Here is a 19,484-nt window from a genome sequence, read left to right as displayed (position 1 = left end):
TAACAGAAAGAGCAGCTGTAAATCTCTTTGTACAAATAGATCCTTTTCCTTTTTCTTTGCTCTCTTTGGGATATAAACCTTGTGGTGGTATTGCTGTATCAAGGAGTACCCTGCTTTTCCTCCCATTTTAGCTGTATTCATTTTGTTAAGATAAAAACTTTTTAATTTTACATGATCAAAATCATCCATTTTACTGCCCATGAACCTCTGTATCTCCTGTTGATTATAAACTCTTCCTTGTCCATAGATATGATAGGTAATTTATTTTCTGTGCCACTAATTTGTTTATGATATCGCTCTATATATCTAAATCATGCACCCATTTTGAGCTTATCTTGCAATATGATGTGAAATGTTGGTCTATACCTGGCTTCTGCCAGACAGCTTTCAATTTTTCTCAAACAGTTTTTGTCAAGTGCTGAGGTCTTTAGGTTTATCAAACATTGTGTTACAGTGATCATTTACTTCTATATATTTTGTACATAATTTGTTCCACAAATTCTATTTCTCAGTACCAAGTTGTTTTGCTGATTACAGCTTTGTAGCATAGTTTGAGATCTGGTACTACTAGACCCACTTCCTTTGCATTAAAAAATTTGATTCCCTGATATTCTTGATCTTTTGATCCTCCAGATGAATTTTTGTTATTTTCTTCTATATCTATGAAGTAATTCTTTGGTAATTCAATAATATGGCACTGAATAAATAAATTAATTGTAGGTAGTATTGTCATATTGTCATTTTATCATATTGGCTTGGCCTACCCATGAATGATTAATATTTCTCCAGTTTATATCTATCTTTATTTGTTGGAATATATTTATATATTTTGCATTGTGTTCATATAGTTACTGTCTTGGAAAGTATTCCCAAGTATTTTATATGGCCTTTACTTATTTTAAATTGAATTTCTCTTTCTATCTCTTGTTGGACTTTATATGAAAATGCTGGTGACTTGGGTGAGATTGTTTTATATCTTGCAACTTTTCTGAAGTTGTCAAGTATTTTTATGAGATGTTAAATTAATTCTCTAGGGTTTTCTAGGTAAACCATTTTATCTGCAAAATGTGACAGTTTGTTTCCTTGTTGTTTAAGTTTATTCTTTCAATTTCTTTTTCTTGACTTATTGCTATAGCTAACATTTCTAGTACAATATTGAATAATAATGGGGATAATGGACATATTTGCTTTACCCCAATCTCATTAGAAAGACCTTTGACTTTTATTTATGATGTTTGCTCTTTGTCTTAGATTGATACCACTTGTTGCTTTAAGAAAAGTTCCATTTTTTATATGCTTTTTAGTGTTTTTTTTTAAAAGGAATGGGTGCTGTATTTTGTCAAAAAGCTTTTTCTGCATCTATTGATGTAATTGTATTGATATAATCATATGATTTTTCACATTTTTTGTTATTTATATAGCCAATTATACTTTTAGTTTTCCTAATATTGAACTAGACTTTCATTCTTGGTATAAATCCAGGATGGTCATAGTGTCTAATATTTGAGCTGTATTCTGTAATTTCCTTGCTGTATTTTATCTTAAGAATTTGCATCATCATTCAGTAGAAAAATTGGCTTATGGCTTTCATTCTATTTTTGCCCTGCATGGAGAATCAAGACCATATTTGTATCATAAAAGGAATTTGGTAGTATTCCTTTACCTATTCCATCAGTTTATTGCTTTTTAAATATTTCATAGATTCCTTTTGTAAATCCAGCTGGTCCTGGACTTTTTTCTTAGGGAGCTTATTTATGACTGGTTTGATTTCTTTTTCTTGTAAGATAGGATTATTTAAGTATTTTATTTCCCATTCTGTTAGTCTGAGTATTTTATTCCTCCATTGCATTCAGATTGTTGGTTTGTTGACATATAGCTCCCAATAATTGCTTTTATTTTTTCTTCATTGGTTGTGAATTTACAATTTGGTTTATTTCTTTCCTTTAATTAATTAGTCAGTGATTTATCTATTTACCCCCGCCCCCCCAAAAAAAACCCAGCACCTAGTTTATCAACTATTTTTTTAACTTTCTTTTTTTAAAAATATATTTTATTTGATCATTTCCAAGCATTATTCGTTAAAGACATAGATCATTTTCTTTTCCTCCCCCCCACCCCCCATAGCCGACGTGTAAGTCCACTGGGCATTAGATGTTTTCTTGATTTGAACCCATTGCTTTGTTGATAGTATTTGCATTAGAGTGTTCATTTAGAGTCTATCCTCTGTCATGTCCCCTCAACCTCTGTATTCAGGCAGTTGCTTTTTCTCGGTGTTTCCACTCCCATAGTTTATCCTTTGCTTATGAATGGTGTTTTTTTCTCCTGGATCCCTGCAAGTTGTTCAGGGACATTACACCGCCACTAGTGGAGAAGTCCATTACGTTCGATTATACCACAGTGTATTAGTCTCTGTGTACAATGTTCTCCTGGTTCTGCTCCTCTCGCTCTGCATCATTTCCTGGAGGTTGTTCCAGTCTCCATGGAACTCCTCCACTTTATTATTCCTTTTAGCACAATAGTATTCCATCACCAACATATACCACAGTTTGTTCAGCCATTCCCCAATTGATGGGCATCCCCTCGTTTTCCAGTTTTGGGCCACCACAAAGAGCGCAGCTATGAATATTTTTGTACAAGTCTTTGTGTCCATTATCTCTTTGGGGTACAGACCCAGCAGTGCTATGGCTGGGTCAAAGGGTAGATATTCTTTTGTCGCCCTTTGGGCATAGTTCCAAATTGCCCTCCAGAATGGTTGGATCAGTTCACAGCTCCACCAGCAATGAATTAGTGTCCCCACTTTGCCACATCCCCTCCAGCATTCATTACTTTCCTTTCCTGTTATGTTAGCCAACCTGCTAGGTGTGAGGTGATACCTCAGAGTTGTTTTGATTTGCATCTCTCTGATTATAAGAGATTTAGAACACTTCTTCATGTGCTTATTAATAGTTTTGATTTCTTTATCTGAGAACTGCCTATCCATTTCCCTTGCCCATTTATCAATTGGAGAATGGCTTGATTTTTTGTACAATTGATTTAGCTCATTATAAATATGAGTAATTAAACATTTGTCAGAGGTTTCTATGAAGATTTTTTCCCAATTTGTTGTTTCCCTTCTGATTTTAGTTATATTGGTTTTGTTTGTACAAAAGCTTTTTAGTTTGATGTAGTCAAAATTATTTATTTTACATTTTGTGATTCTTTCTATATCTTGCTTGGTTTTAAAGCCTTTCCCCTCCCAAAGGTCTGACATGTATACTATTCTGTGTTTACCCAATTTACTTATGGTTTCCTTCTTTATGTTTAAGTCACTCACCCATTTTGAATTTATCTTGGTGTAGGGTGTGAGGTGTTGATCTATTCCTAGTCTCTCCCACACTGTCTTCCAATTTTCCCAGCAGTTTTTATCGAATAGTGGATTTTTGTCCCAAAGGCTGGGATCTTTGGGTTTATCGTATACTGTCTTGCTGAGGTCCCTTTCCCCCAGTCTATTCCACTGATCTTCCTTTCTGTTTCTTAGCCAGTACCAAATTGTTTTGATGACTGCTGCTTTGTAATATAGTTTTAGGTCAGAGACTGCAAGGCCCCCATCATATGTGTTTTTTTTCATTATTTCCCTGGATATCCTTGATCTTTTGTTCTTCCAAATGAACTTTGTTATGGTTTTTTCTAAATCAGTGAAGAAGTATTTTGGTAGTTCAATGGGTATGGCACTAAATAGATAAATAAGTTTGGCTAGGATGGTCATTTTTATTATATTGGCTCGTCCTATCCATGAGCAGTTAATGTTTTTCCATTTGTTCAAGTCTAGTTTTAGTTGTGTGGCAAGTGTTGTGTAGTTGTGTTCATATAGTTCCCGTGTTTGTCTTGGGAGGTAGATTCCTAGGTATTTTATTTTGTCTAAGGTGATTTTGAATGGGATTTCTCTTTCTAGTTCTTGCTGCTGAGCTGTGTTGGAGATATATAGAAAAGTTGATGATTTATGTGGGTTTATTTTGTATCCTGCAACTTTGCTAAAGTTGTTGATTATTTCAATTAGCTTTTTGGTTGAATCTCTAGGATTCTTTAAGTAGACCATCATGTCATCCGCCAAGAGTGATAACTTGGTCTCCTCCTTGCCTATTTTGATGCCTTCAATTCCTTTATCTTCTCTAATTGCTACTGCTAGTGTTTCTAGTACAATGTCAAATAGTAGAGGTGATAATGGGCATCCTTGTTTCACTCCTGATCTTATTGGGAATGCATCTAGTTTATCCCCATTGCAGATGATATTAGCTGTTGGTTTTAGATATATACTGTTTATTATTTTTAGGAATGACCCTTCTATTCCTATGCTTTCTAGTGTTTTTAATAGGAATGGGTGTTGTATTTTATCAAAGGCTTTTTCTGCATCTATTGAGATAATCATGTGGTTCTTGCTAGTTTGCTTGTTGATGTGGTCAATTATGTGGATGGTTTTCCTAATGTTGAACCAGCCCTGCATCCCTGGTATGAATCTTACTTGATCATGGTGAATGATCCTTCTGATCACTTGCTGGAGTCTTTTTGCTAGTATCCTATTTAAGATTTTTGCATCTATATTCATTAGGGAGATTGGCCTATAGTTTTCTTTCTCTGTTTTTGACCTGCCTGGTTTTGGAATCAGTACCATGTTTGTGTCGTAAAAGGAGTTTGGTAGAACTCCCTCTTTGCTTATTATGTCAAATAGTTTGTATAGTATTGGGATTAACTGTTCTCTGAATGTTTGATAGAATTCACAGGTGAATCCATCAGGCCCTGGGGATTTTTTCTTAGGAAGTTCTTTGATGGCTTGTTGGATTTCAATTTCTGATATGGGATTATTTAAGAATTCTATTTCCTCTTCTGTTAGTCTAGGCAGTTTGTAATTTTGTATATATTCATCCATTTCTCCTAAATTGGTGTATTTATTGCCATATAATTGGGCAAAGTAATTTCTAATGATTGCCTTAATTTCATCTTCATCGGAGGTGCTGTCCCCCTTTTCATCTTTAATGCTGTGAATTTGCTTTTCTTCCTTCCTTTTTTAAATTAGATTGACCAGTACTTTGTCTATTTTGTTTGTTTTTTCAAAGTACCAGCTTCTTGTCTTATTTATTAAATCAATAGTTCTATCACTTTCGATTTTATTAATTTCTCCCTTAATTTTTAGGATTTCTAATTTGGTTTTCTGCTGGGGGGGTTTTAATTTGATCACTTTCGAGTTTTTTCATTTGCATTTCCAATGGATTGATCTCTACTCTCCCTTGTTTGTTAATATAAGCATTCAGGGATATGAATTTACCTCTGATTACCACTTTGGCTGCATCCCAAAAGGTTTGAAAGGATGTTTCGCCATTGTCATTTTCCTTGATGAAATTATTAATTGTTTCTATGATTTCTTCTTTAACTAAAAGGTTTTGGAGTATCATATTGTTTAATTTCCAATTGGTTTTAGATTTGGTTTTCCATGTATCATTACTAATCATTATTTTTATTGCCTTGTGATCTGAGAAGGCTGCATTCATTATTTCTGCTTTTTTGCATTTGTGTGCTATGTTTCTGTGACCTAATGTATGGTCAATTTTTGTGAATGTGCCATGTGGTGCTGAGAAGAAGGTGTATTCCTTTTTATCCCTATTTATTTTTCTCCATATGTCTATTAATTCTAATTTTTCTAAGATTTCATTCACTTCTTTTACCTCTTTCTTATTTATTTTTTGATTTGATTTATCTAAATTTGATAATGGTTGGTTTAAGTCTCCCACTAGTATGGTTTTATTGTCTATTTCTTCCTTCAATTCTCCTAGTTTCTCCATTAGAAATTTGGGTGCTATATTATTTGGTGCATACATGTTGATTAATGATATTTCCTCATTGTCTACAGTCCCTTTTAACAAAATATAGTTACCTTCCCTATCCCTTTTGATCAGGTCTATTTTTGCATTGGCTTTATCAGATATCATGATTACCACTCCTGCCTTCTTTCTATCAGTTGAGGCCCAGAAGGTCTTACTCCATCCTTTAATTCTGACCTTGTGGGTGTCAACCCGCCTCATGTGTGTTTCTTGAAGACAACATATGGTAGGGTTTTGGATTCTAATCCATTCTGCTATTCGTCTACGTTTTATGGGTGAGTTCATCCCATTCACGTTCAAAGTTATGATTGTCATTTGTGGACTCCCTGGCATTTTGATAGCCTTCCCTAATTCTAACCTTTTCTTCTTCGGCTCTACCTTTTAGTCCAGTGATTTACTTTGAATCAGTCCCCCTTTTCCCCTCCCTTGATGTTTCCCTTTTTAGTCCCTCCCTTTTTCTTCCCTCCCCCTCCCCCCTCTCTTTCCCTCCCTTTTTGTTCTCCCTCTCCCCCTCCCCACCTTGGTTTTCCCTTCTCCCTACCCTTGTTGGGTAAGATAGAATTCAAGATCCCAATGGATCTGGATGTTTTCCCCTCTCAGAGTTGATTTCCCTGAGATTGAGGTTTAAGTAAAAAAAAAAACCCTCTCTTCCTCTCCTTCTTATAGGAGTTTTCTTCCCCTCCCCTTCCCATGTGAATCTTTGTGTGAGAACCATTATTCTATTTGGTCTTTCTTTACCCCCTATTTATACATTACATTTTCCCCACATATTAGTATACATAGATTGATATAAATGTAGTCCTTATAGAAGAGAGTTTGAGTAAAAGAAGAAGATAACATTTTTCCCCTTTCCTTAATATTTACCTTTTCAGGTATTCCTTGCTCTTTGATTTTCGGTATCAAACTTTCCACAGAGCTCTGGTCTTTTCTTTGCAAAAAGTTGGAAGTCTTCTATTTTGTTGAATGCCCATACTTTCCCTTGGAAGTATATAGTCAGTTTTGCTGGGTAGCTGATTCTTGGTTGGAGACCCAGCTCTCTTGCCTTTCTGAAGATCATGTTCCATGCCTTACGATCATTCAGAGTAGCACTTGCAAGGTCTTGTGTGACCCTGATTGGCATTCCTTTATATCTAAATTGTCTTTTTCTGGCTTCCTGTAGGATTTTTTCTTTTGTTTGAGAGCTTTGGAATTTGGCAATTACATTCCTGGGAGTTGTCTTTTGGGGGTTTAGTGTAGAAGGTGTTCTGTGAGCTCTGTCAGTGGCTGTATTGCCCCCTTGTTCTAGAATCTCTGGGCAATTTTCTTTGATTATATCTTGTATCACCATGTCCAGTTTGGTGTTTATTTCTGGCTTTTCTGGGAGTCCAATTATTCTTAAATTATCTCTTCTCCCTCTGTTTTCCAGATCTATCACCTTGTCGGTGAGATATTTTATGTTCTCTTCTAATTTCTTGGTGTTTTGGCTTTGCTTTATTAGTTCTTGCTTTAAAGCCTGGTTTTCTTTTACAGTTTGGTCAAACTGGTTTTGTAGATGTGTGAATTTCTTTTGCATTATTTCCCACTTTTCCTCCCAGAAGGCTTCCATCTTTTTGGTCATTTCTGATTCAAATTCTTCATGGGTTTGTGGAGAGTTTCCATTTCCTTTGGAAGATTTTGGAGCATTTTCTTGTATATCTTCTTCTATCTGCTCTGTATTTTGTATTTTGGCTCCATAGAATGTGTCCAAAGTCGCCCCTTTCTTCTTATTTTTCTTGGTATTTTGGGGCTTTTGTGCTTCTGTGGAGTTTGCCATCTCTGAATGTGGAGGATTAGCTTTTCTTATCTCTGTCTGGTGTTCAGAGGCTTTAGTCCTGGGCAGATTGTCGGTTCTATGAGCTTTCCCTGGGTTAAACTGAATATGCCTCACTGGAACTGGAATGGAAGGGTCGGACCACGAGGCCACACTCTCCCCCCAGCTCTCTGGGTCGGGTTGCTTTCCGGAAGTTGCCTTCAGAATAGCTGGCCGTGAGGCTGTTTCGTCGGCCTGCGGGGGGATGGGCTGCAGCTTCCCCAAGCTCCGAGGGCAGGGACTTTCACTGAGACTTGGATAGCAGGATCCAGCCCATGAGGCTGTCTTGCCCGCCCTGAGGGTTGCTGTTGTTTCGACCCTGCTCTCTGCCTGGGGAGCTCCGAGGGCAGTGACTTTCACTGGGACTCGGATAGAAGGCCCTGAGGGTTGTTGTTCCGAGGACCCTGCTCTCTGAGCCAGACCGGGCTGCGGCTTCCCGGAGCCTTGGACTCTGCGCTCCTACTCCTTAGGTCCGAGTGATCTCGGGTTCTGGCTTTTGAGTGCGGCCGTACCTTTTGATCCGGGTCCAGGTCCAGGAGGAGGGTTCCCAGGGTCTGTGCTGTTGATCGTTTTGAATTTCGGCGCCTTAGGAGCTTATAGTTTGAGATCGGTCAGGAAGGGTTTTCCGGAGATCTGAACTTTAGCTTTCTCTAAGCCGCCATCTTAACCGGAAGTCTCTTTTTTTTTAACTTTCAAATTTACTAATGTCAAATTTTTAGGATTTCCATTTTTACATTCAATTAGAGGTTTTGAATTTGTTTTTTTTTAGTTTTTTTTAATCACATGCCCTATTTGTTGATCTCTTCTTTCTCTCTTACTTATGTAAAGGTTTAGATACATAAAATTTCCCCAACTACTGAGTAGGGGTCCTGGCCTTCCTGAGCTCTGAGGACTCCTGATGGGATTAGGTTCAACTGGGTTCCTCTGGATGTGCCCCAAGGCAAAAACCTCTGGTGAGACTGGAGGCAAATGGAAGGACCCAGCCACCAGGGCTGCCAGCTCTTTGATCTCTCTCTGGCTGCTTCCCTACCACCTGTGTTGGATGTTCTGAGCCTGGCATAGCCCAATTTAAGAATCATTGGCCTATCAGAAGACCATGACAAAAGAAAAATCCTGGACATTACACTACAGGAAATTATTCAAGAAAACTGCCCTGATATTCTAGAACAAGAGGGAAAAGTGGAGATTGAAAGAATCCACAGATCACCTCCTGTACTTAAACCCCAACTGACAAAACCCAGGAATGTTACAGCCAAATTCAAGAACTATCAGACCAAAGAAAAGATATTACAAGCTGCCAAGAAGAAGTCATTCAGATACCACAGAACCACAGTGAGAATAACACAGGATCTGGCTGCATCCACACTGAAAGACCAAAAGGCATGGAATATGATATTCCAGAAAGCAAGGGAAATAGGTCTACAACAAAGAATCAACTACCCAGCAAAAAATATTCTTACAGGGGAAAGTATGGTCATTCAACAAAATAGAAGAATATCAAGAATTTGTAAAGAAAAGACCAGACCTGAACAGAAAATTTGATATCCAAGCACAGAACTCAAGAGAATCATCAAAAGATAATTAAAAAAGAAGGAAAAAAGAAAAACAAAACAAAACAAGAACAAAAAATTTTTAAGAGACTCAATAAGTTAAAATGATATATATCCCTATAAGAAAAGAAGTCATTGGTAACTTTTTTTTTAACATTATTTTATTTGGTCATTTCCAAACATTATTCATTGGAGATGAAGATCATTTTCTTTTCCTCCCCCCTCCCCCCACCACTTCTCCCATAGCTGATGCACAGTTCCACTAGGTATCACATGTATTCATGATTCAAACCCATTTCCATGTTGTTGGTATTTGCATTAGAGTGTTCATTTAGAGTCTTTCCTCAGTCATATCCCCTCAACTCCTGTAGTCAAGCATTTGCTTTTCCTCAGTGTTTTTACTCCCACAGTTTGTCCTCTGTTTGTGGATAGTGTTTTTCAGATCCCTGCAGATTTTTCAGGGACATTTCATTGACACTAATGGAGAAGTCCATTACATTCGATTATACCACAGTGTATTAGTCTCTGTGTACAATGTTTTCCTGGTTCTGCTCCTTTCACTCTCATTGGTAACTCTTAAAAACTCTTGCTATTACCTGGGAAGCTAAATGAACTACACTTAGAAGGAACAGTGACAAACTGTAAAGGATGAAAGGACAATACATAAATAGGTATATAGACATATGCATGCATAAATACATACACATGTGTATGCATATATATATACATAACTAAAGCTAAAAAAAGGTTAATATTAAAAGAAATGGGAAAAGAAACAAAAGGGGGTAAATTTATATGTCATAAAGAAGCTCATGGCGGGAGGGGGGAAAACATCGATACACTGGAAGGGTAAAGAGGTTGGAGATAGGAAATACTCAACTCTTATGTGCTTTGAAATTGACACAAAGAGGGAAGAACAATCCAATACATTGGGGCAGAGAGTAGATTTGCATCCTATAGGAGTGTAGAAGGGTAACAAATAGACTGGTGGGGAGGGAAGCATTACAAGGGAGGGAGGGGAAGGGGGTAATTTTAGAAAGACTACAGGGAAAATAAGGGGGGGAATAAGAAGAGAGGGGGTAGAAAGGGAAGTAAAATAAGGGTGGGAACTAGGTGGACTGGTTAAAAACAAACATTGGTGTAGAAGGAAATAGTGAAAGAAGAAAAGCCAGGAAAAGGAGTAGAAATCAAAATGCTGGGAAATACACAGCTAGTAATCATAACTATGAATATGAATGGAATGAACTCACCCATAAAACACAAGCGAATAGCAGAGTGTATTAGAATCCAAAACCCTACCATATGCTGTCTACAAGAAACACATATGAGGAAGGTAGATATGCATAGGGTGAAAGTAAGAGGGTGGAGCCAAATCTATTGGGCATCAACTGATAAAAAGAAGGCAGGAGTTGCAATTATGATATCTGACAAAGCCAAAGTAAAAATAAATCTAGTTAAAAGAGATAGGGAAGGTAATTACATCCTGATAAAAGGCTGCATAGACAATGAGGAAATATCTGTACTCAATATGTATGCACTAAATGGTATAGCATCCAGATTTCTAAAGGAGAAACTAGAGGAGCTCAAGAATGAAATAGATAGAAAAACTATACTAGTGGGAGACCTGAACCTTCCTCTATCCAAACTAGATAAATCAAACCAAAAAATAAATAAGAAAGAGGTAAGAAAAGTGAATGAAATCTTAGAGAAATTAGAGTTAGTAGACATGTGGGGAAAAATAAATAGGGACAAAAAGGAATATACCTTCTTTTCAATAGCACATGGTACATTCATAAAAATTGACCATGTATCAGGGCATAAAAACATTGCAAACAAGTGCAAAAGAGCAGAAATAATAAATGCAACTTTCTCAGATCACAATGCAATGAAAATAATAATTAGTAAGGGAACATGGAGAGGTAAATAAAAAAATTAATTGGAAATTAAACAATAAATTTGAATCTAGGACCTCCCATCTCTGGGCCTGGTTCTCAATTCACTGAGCCACCCAGCTGCCTCATCTTTTGCCTTTTAGAAAATTATTATCCAAGCCCTGCATTCCTGCTAAACCCTGTATGATCCTCGATGTGGTTCTATAGTACTTGAATTCTTTCTTGCTACATATAGTAGTTTCTCCTCATCTTGGGAGTTGTGGATTTGGCTTATATTCCCAAGAGGTTTATTTCAGGGTTTCTTTCAGGGAGTGACCAGTAGATTTTTTTTATTTCTACTTTGTCTTCTGATTCTAAAATGTATGGATAGTTTCCCTTTATAATTTCTTCAATTGTGAAGTCTTAAATGTTTTTTTTTTGTTCATGGCTTTCAAATTGTCCAATGATTCTGAAATTATCTCTCATTCATTCTTTAGGTCAGTTGTTTTTCTTATTGATGTATTTCACATTTTCTTCTATTTTTAAAAATCTTTTGACTTTTTCTATTTTTTTATGTCTCTTGGAATGATTAGCCTCCATTTGGCTAGTTCTAATTTTTAGGAAGTTATTTTCTTCAGTAATTCTATGTGACCAATTTTAATTTTTAAGGAATTTTCTTTCCCATAGTATTGTTCTGCTTCTCTTTTACAAAAGCATTGGTTTTGTCTTCATAACTTTCTTGCATAGCTATTATTTATTTCTCCTTTTTTCTTCTGCCATTATTATCTGTTTCTTAAAATAATTTTTCACTTTAAAAATCTCTTTAACTTTTCTAAGAATTACTGTTAGACTTGTGTGCAATCTGAATTTTTCTTTGAGGATTTCTTGTAGATGTTTTCAAGTTGTTCTCTTTTTCTGCATTGGAGTTTTGAGATTCCCTGACACCACAGTAGCTCCTTATGGTCAACTTCATTCTTGTTTGCTCATCTTTCCAGGCTATTTCTTGACCATGGAATTTATGTTATGTTATGAAAAGTTTTGTCTTTTCATGCCTTTCTGCTCTTTTCACAGCTCAATCTAATTAGAAGTTTCAGTATCTTCAAGGTTGGGGGATATGGGGAGAGGTTTATTCATTGCTCTCTTAGTATGAGATCTTTAAGTTCCCAACCCAGGTTGTAGTCTGTTGGATTGTGTATGGTTGAGTTTTAGTGGACTGCTTTTAGACTCAATTACCATTATCCTGCTGGGAAGTTCTATGTGTTCAGACCAATTAAACAACTTGGCTCTCCTTTGGTTTTGGTTTTGTGCCTTGGTTGTTACACTACAGCTTTATGTCCAGGGCTGAAGGTTAGAACTGAGCCCTCCTTCTGCTGCTTGACCCAGAACCACATAGATAAGCTTTTGAAAATTGTTCCTTATTCCATACACAACTAGCTCCTTTAAATTGCTCCTCTTTGCCCTGAAACTATGATCTGGAACTAGATTATGGACAACAGTGCTTCCAACTGGCACTTGTTCTTGTTCCCAGAACTGGTTCATGGAACCTCTAGGATTTCTTTTTCTTCTGCTGATTTCAACCCTAGTGTTCATTGTTAGCCTCCTTGCCATCTCAGGAACTAGATTGCTTTCACTATTCCCACCCACTGCTTTCACTTCTAGTGGGCAATATTTTTGGCCAACCTCTTCTCCAGAGTCTGCAGACCCCTCTAACTTCCTCAGCTGCCCTGATCAGGAAAAATAGATCACTGTGATATTTTTTGGCTTCTTTGTTCAGAATTTGGTCTGGTATATCTTCTAGGTTATTGTAAAATAGGTATGATGGGTGATCTGGGTAAATGTGCTGATTCTTACTCTGCCATCTTGAGACCTCCCTAATTAAATCTTACATGTTTCAAATACTATCTCATCCACAAAACATTCTTTCATCCTCAAGATCAATTATAAAATTTTTCATTAGGCATTGCATATATATATGTATATATATATATTTATATATATATATATACATATATATATCACTCTCTTTTCACTGTGATATGCATTGGTTTCTTTCCCCAGAGGAAGGAAGGAAGCATGTGGTAAGAAATGGATACAATAATTGATTAATCCACAAATAATATACAGTCCTTGATATCAAAGAGATTCCACCAAGACTGGCACTTATTCTTGTCTTACCTTTATTATTTGTGAATTAAACACCACCTGGGGTTTGCTTGTCCTAAATTGATGCATTTAAAATTTTACTTCAGAGTAAAACCCAAAATGTCCTACTTTTTATCTTGCATTAGACTACTATATAGATAGAATTGGGTATTTTTGGTTATATATTCACTTAGTTTCCAAGAACTAGACCAAGAATGAGACCATGATAAATTAGAAGCATGTGTGTTTTCTTGTATCTTTTTTTTTATTATTTTGCAAGTAGTTTGTATGCTATTACCAAGCCCTACAGTTATATTAGAAATAGATATGACCCTGTTTCTGCTCCTTGAGATCCAGAGTCAGGATAAATGCATTTGGTGATAAGAATGGGATTCTTGGGAGAGTTTCAGCTGCCTCATTTAGGATATGAACCTTCAGGCTAAGGGGTGTATTGAGCCAAGGATGCTTGACAAACTGATTCCTTCCCCTGGTTAAATATCTTTTATAGTTGCCCCTATCTTTGTGGTGGTGAGCCTATGACACATGTGGCAGAGGGGGCACTCAAAGTCCTCTCTGTGGGCACACCTGCCATCATTCCAATCAGAATTCACCAGAATTTGTTACTAGAAAGTGAGAGGGATGCGAGGCTGGGGTGCTACCCTCCACATCACTTGCCCCTCTAAAAGGTTTTTCATCACTGCCCTTTATGATTGAATGGGGCAAGAAATATTTTATAGGTGGAAGAGAATTGGCAGAGATGGTATAAGCTAAGCAAATGGAGAACACAAAACTTACAGATGGGCATGCATACTTTTAACAGTGCATAAGTTCAGATCAGCTTGTTTTCAGGGCTCTCAACTTTAAGTTTCAAAGAGAAATGCATAAAATGACTAGATCCATCATTTATTATATATGACCTAAGCTAAAGCTGAGGAGGCTGAGCTAACAGTATAAACTCTGGCAAATAAGCTCATGGAATTAAAATAAAAAAGTAGTTTAGCAGGCAAAGATGAAAGCAGATTCTGGGCCACTTAACAGGACTGAAAAGAGTAAAATGACATTATATCTTCCCTTAGAGGAAGAAGAGCATTGAGTGAGGGAGATAAATAGCTAAAAAGTTAATAAATAAGTCTTTTAAAAGTTTATGTTTCAGTGCTAAATCAGTTTTTAATAATTTTTGTGTATATGTAGGTATAGGCTGCATTATTTTTCTCCCTTTATGTCAACCTAAATGTATGTTCAGTTATGTGAATTTGTTCTGGAAAGTACTGTCTTTCTCCAAAAACGAATAAGGGAAAATAAATCTTGGAAAAAAGATCATGTATCAGATTCTTATTCTTCTGGGCAAGCCTAACTCAGGTTGACTTAGTGGTTCAAGTAGGAACAAAATTGGAACAAAATGAGATAGTTGTATACCATGTAACAGTTAAACAAAGAAGTTTGCTTAAAAAGAGCACAGAAAGGATATTCAGCAAGGATTCTGCACTGAGTCACAGGGGCTTAGCTTCTCTGCTCCCATTTTTTTGCCATGGTGGCTCACTGAACAGACGTGTGTCAGGGCTAGAGACCAAACTGCTTCTGGGCTGGTCTTTTGTAAATAGGTGATGAAGAAGTTAATGGCAATAGTTTGGGGCCTTGATCTCGGAGATCAATTAAGGACAATTTGATGACAGTTTAATTATGTTTTAAGAAAAAAATAAACCTAGCCTGAATGTAGAAGAAATTGTTTCTGAGATTCTAATTCTATTTATATGTGGAGGAGAGGGACAAAAAAGGAAGAATTTCAACAAAAGAGATCTTCTAGAGCTATCTGATTAATGATGGAACCGAAAATTCCTTTAATTTAGCATTGTTATTCAATTGTTTTTCAGTCATACCTAACTCTTTATGACTCCATTTAGGGTTTTCTTGGCAAAGATACTGGAGTAGTTTTCCATTTCCAACTCCAGCTTAAAAGTGAGACCACAGAGACTTGCCTTGCCTAGAGGTATACAGCTAGTAAGTGTCTGAGACCAAGTTCAAACGTAGGTCCTCCCTACTCTAGGGCCAACACCACATCACTTAGCTGCTCCTAATTCAGCATTAAATGCTAGCAAAACTTCATGTTAGAAAGTTACCTTCTTATGTTCGACTAGTGTGGGTTGGCAGTTCCAACACAATATTAATTATAAAACATGAGCAGTTCATATTTAGATCTTTTTATATAGGGAACTAAAGGATATTTAATCATTTATACACTTTCCTCATTTGCATTTCATTTCTATTCATTTTAATTCTTTCACACACGATTTTATGGAATATGAATTTGGTGACTGCAATTAATCATTTGAAAATTTTCCAATGAATCTTCAATATCACTGAAATATTTATTTCCTTTAAGGATTCTGACCACAAAATATCCATGCTTACCTATTCTGTGAAATTCTTATTTATGTCCTCTTAAAAGATTACCAAAAGGGTTTATCAAGTGTTCTCTTGACATCTTGAGAATACTATGGAGGATGTAAGATTTCCATTATCTAGTCCTTACTCTTGACACCTAATAAGCCCATCTAATTTTTTCTGATATGTTTCTTTGATAATATCCTTACAGTCATTTTTCCTTTATAATGTTTCCACTTGTGATGCAGCCTGCTTGAGTCCACTATGAACCTATTCATTACTCTTTGATTATCTCACCATTTGGTGCCAATTCCTTTAACCATAGCAATCCTTGAATATAAGTAGAAAAGGGGATGATACTAGGAGGAAAAAGTACTTCCTGGTAGTAAATTTTATGCCAATATATTGAAAGAAGTAGCCAAGGGGGTGAGAGAGTTGGAAAAGGACTGGGTTTTTCCTTTTCTAGGCAGGAAGTGTATAAAGTTAATAAAATAGCTAACCTTCAATCTGATAAGAAATATTATCTGATTAGACAAGAATATTCTCTTTTGCTTCAGAGAACTAGCTCTTTCTAGTTCATAGTTCTTTGGACTTAGAGTCAGAAAGACATGGGTTCAAATAGTTCCTCAAACACAATAACTGTTTGAACTTGAGCACGCTGCTTAATCGCTCTGTACTTCAGTTTCCTTATCTGTAAAATAAGACAGTTGGACTCAATGACTTTCAAACCCCCTTCCCTCTCTAAATCTATGATTTGATCATATTAAAACAAAAATAAAATAAGCCTACAAGTAAATATAATCCTTGATTCCTGAAGATTTTCTTGGAATTTACTTGATAGCAATTTTCTTTTTTGCTATTAATGAGATCTCAACTTTGGTCACTTGACTTGAAAATTCTCTAATGCATCACATTGGAGAGTATTAATTTCCTGAACAAAAAGAATTTAAAGAGATCTATTATATGATTAGTATTGTGGATTTAAATGATTGTTGCAACAAATATTATTTTTACCAAAAAATGTGGGAATTTTTGTAATAAGTCGGATAAGACCCAGTAAGAGTGAGAGTCAGATTCAGGCCATTTCTTTGGTGATTAATGTTTGAAAGTGGAGTCAAATGAAATATTTGTAGATCAGTCAACAGTTAACAAAGGGACACTTACTTAGGCATAGAAGGAAAAGGATAATTTATAAGGATAGGCACTGAGAACCTCTTGAGTTCTGAGAGAAGTTCTCTTGCTTGTGTTGGCCATCCTGATCCACCACTCCCAGTCAAACATCAGAGAGTACCTAGAGCTCTTTATGTTTGCTTTGTACTTAGGGGGCCTGGAAGCAATGTCAGCAGCTTGAGTCTTGTGCCAGTTAAGTTTTGAGGATGGCTAAAGAAAAATAATCCTAACTTACACAATGGCCCAGGGTTACAATCTTGTTCTAACCAAGAAGAAGAGAAAGAAGAAAGGGAGAGAGAGAGAGGAAAGACAGAAATAGTGAGACTGATGGGTAGAAAGACAAAGGGAGACACAGAGATACAGAGGGAGAGATATATGTAGAGAGATGTAGACAGATATAGACACAGTCAGAACCAGATACAGAGAAAAGAAGTGGAGAGAGAGAGAAAGAGAAAAGGAGGAACAATGATAGTCACAGAGACAGAATGAGACAGAGAGGGGAAAAGGGAGAGAGAGCGGAAGTAATATGAAAGAAGGGTGAAAAGGAGACAGGGAAAGAGATCAATAGAAGGACTGACCTGGGCAAGGAGAAGGGAGATTGAAGCAAAGATACAGAAAATCTTCAAAACATGAAATGTTAGAAACAGGGGTCTAGGGGGCAGCTGGGTGGCTCAGTGGATTGAGAGCCAGGCCTAGAGATGGGAGGTCCTAGGTGCAAATCTGGCTTCAGACACTTCCCAGCTGTGTGACCCTGGGCAAGTCACTTGACCCCCATTGCCTAGCCCTTACCACTCTTCTGCCTTGGAGCCAATACACAGAATTGACTCCAAGATAAGGTAAGGTAAGGGTTTAAAAAAAAAAAGAAAGAAACAGGGGTCCATCAGAAATGAATTAACTGTGTAGTGATAAAGACAGCTTAATTTACATGAAATAGTGAATTGATATTAAATAATATGTATAATCCAATTCAACAAATACTCCCTGGGTGTCTGCAATGTTCCAGATGTTGTGCTGGGCCTGGGAATGTAAAGAATGATAAACGGCTCTTTATTTTGAGCCAGAGGTCTAGTCTTGAATCCTGACTTTGCTATTTACTATCAGTATAACAATGAGAAAACTACTTTACCTCCCTGTCTCTCAATTTCCTCATCTGTATAATTAAGATAATACTGCCTGTAACCCCTACATCACAGGCTTGTTTTGAAGACTGAATGATACAAGGTATTTGTTTCCACCTTGTAGTGTTATATTACTAGGTTGTTACTGTTATTCATATGTTCATATTTTTCTTACCCTTGCTTGATGGATGGCTTCTAGAATTCTTACTATTTGAAACATTTTATGTTTTTCAAGTTTAGCAAAACTTCCAACCAACTGGTAAAAGCGGCTAGGGACCTATCAGATGCTGCCAGTAAGACTGAGTCCCCAGTGTGTTGGATATGAGAGTTCATACTTATGTCTTGCTGGGTATTCAACCCTTTAATAGTGGAGGGCAGGGTTTATGGAAGAGAGATATCTCTGCCTCCTCATGGAGGAACTTAACCTGTGAAGTACAAGTATTATTATCCCTATTTTTGCAGATCAGTAAATGAGCCTCAGAAGAAAGATAAATATATCTAGCTTATAGTAACACTGCTAGTAGATATTGAAATCTACATTTTAACCCAGCTCTGTTGAACCAAGCACAAATTATTTTCTATTAAGCCAAACTTCCTCTTTTAATCAAAAACGTATTTTGTATGGTCTAGGTCTGCCCTTTGCGTGAGCCAATCAAAATCTGTTCGGGTGATAGGTGGTGCGTGCTATTAAGGGAAATGGGGTGGGAAGATAGCATAAGGGATATTGATATACAATTGGTGATACAATGGGGAAGAGTAGATTTGTTTAACTAGCCCTACCTTTCTCCTTTGCCCTACAACTCATTGCCTAGATGGGAAGTTATGTAATATGTTGGATACTTCTAACTTTTTTTTAAGCTCTGAGCCCCCAGTCTGAAATTACCCTGGAACACTCATCAATAATAAATATTTTTCTTTCTTTTTCCTGGGAATGCCCTCCTCTCAATTATATCCATCTAATTTCATTTCTAATAAGTACATCTTGACTATCAAATGTCTCTGGTAAACACTGTTTAAAAAGATAAAGTACATGTTTGAAATAAAGAGAGGAAAATACTTCAGCAATAATCAGAGATAATAGTTTCAGGCTCCCATGAAGATGTCCAAAAGAAGAAAAGAGATATAGGATTGCCACTTTGGGGTCTGTAGTCTGGATAATCGGATGCAGCATCTCTCTTGACATCCTTTGTGCCTTTACTGAACACTATCCCTTTTCTTTGTGACTGTAGCTTCTGCTGGAGATGCCATTGTCCCAGTTTTATGTAGTTTTCTTTAGGTATCTTTTCTCTCCAACTCCATACTGGATTCCTCTTCAAGTCTGACCTCTGTCCCATTCAAACCAACAGAACTAACTTTTAAAGGTCACCTGGGAGTGTGACCAATTATTGCTTCTCCTGCCCCTTTCTAATTCACTCAAGGGACTTGTTAGCACCTTACAAAGGAATCAACTGGATGGCTGATTTTTTGCAGTTAGTTTAACACCTCATTTTGGCCCCTTTTCAGCACTGGATCTTGGGCTTTAATTATCAGATGACAAGTGAGCTAAGAGAATAGATTTGGGGATATATAAA

Source organism: Monodelphis domestica, chromosome 5, assembly GCF_027887165.1.
Source record: "Monodelphis domestica isolate mMonDom1 chromosome 5, mMonDom1.pri, whole genome shotgun sequence".
NCBI lineage: Eukaryota > Metazoa > Chordata > Mammalia > Didelphimorphia > Didelphidae > Monodelphis > Monodelphis domestica.
The sequence above is the reverse complement of the archived record's forward strand: the minus strand, read 5'-3'. Positions refer to the sequence as shown.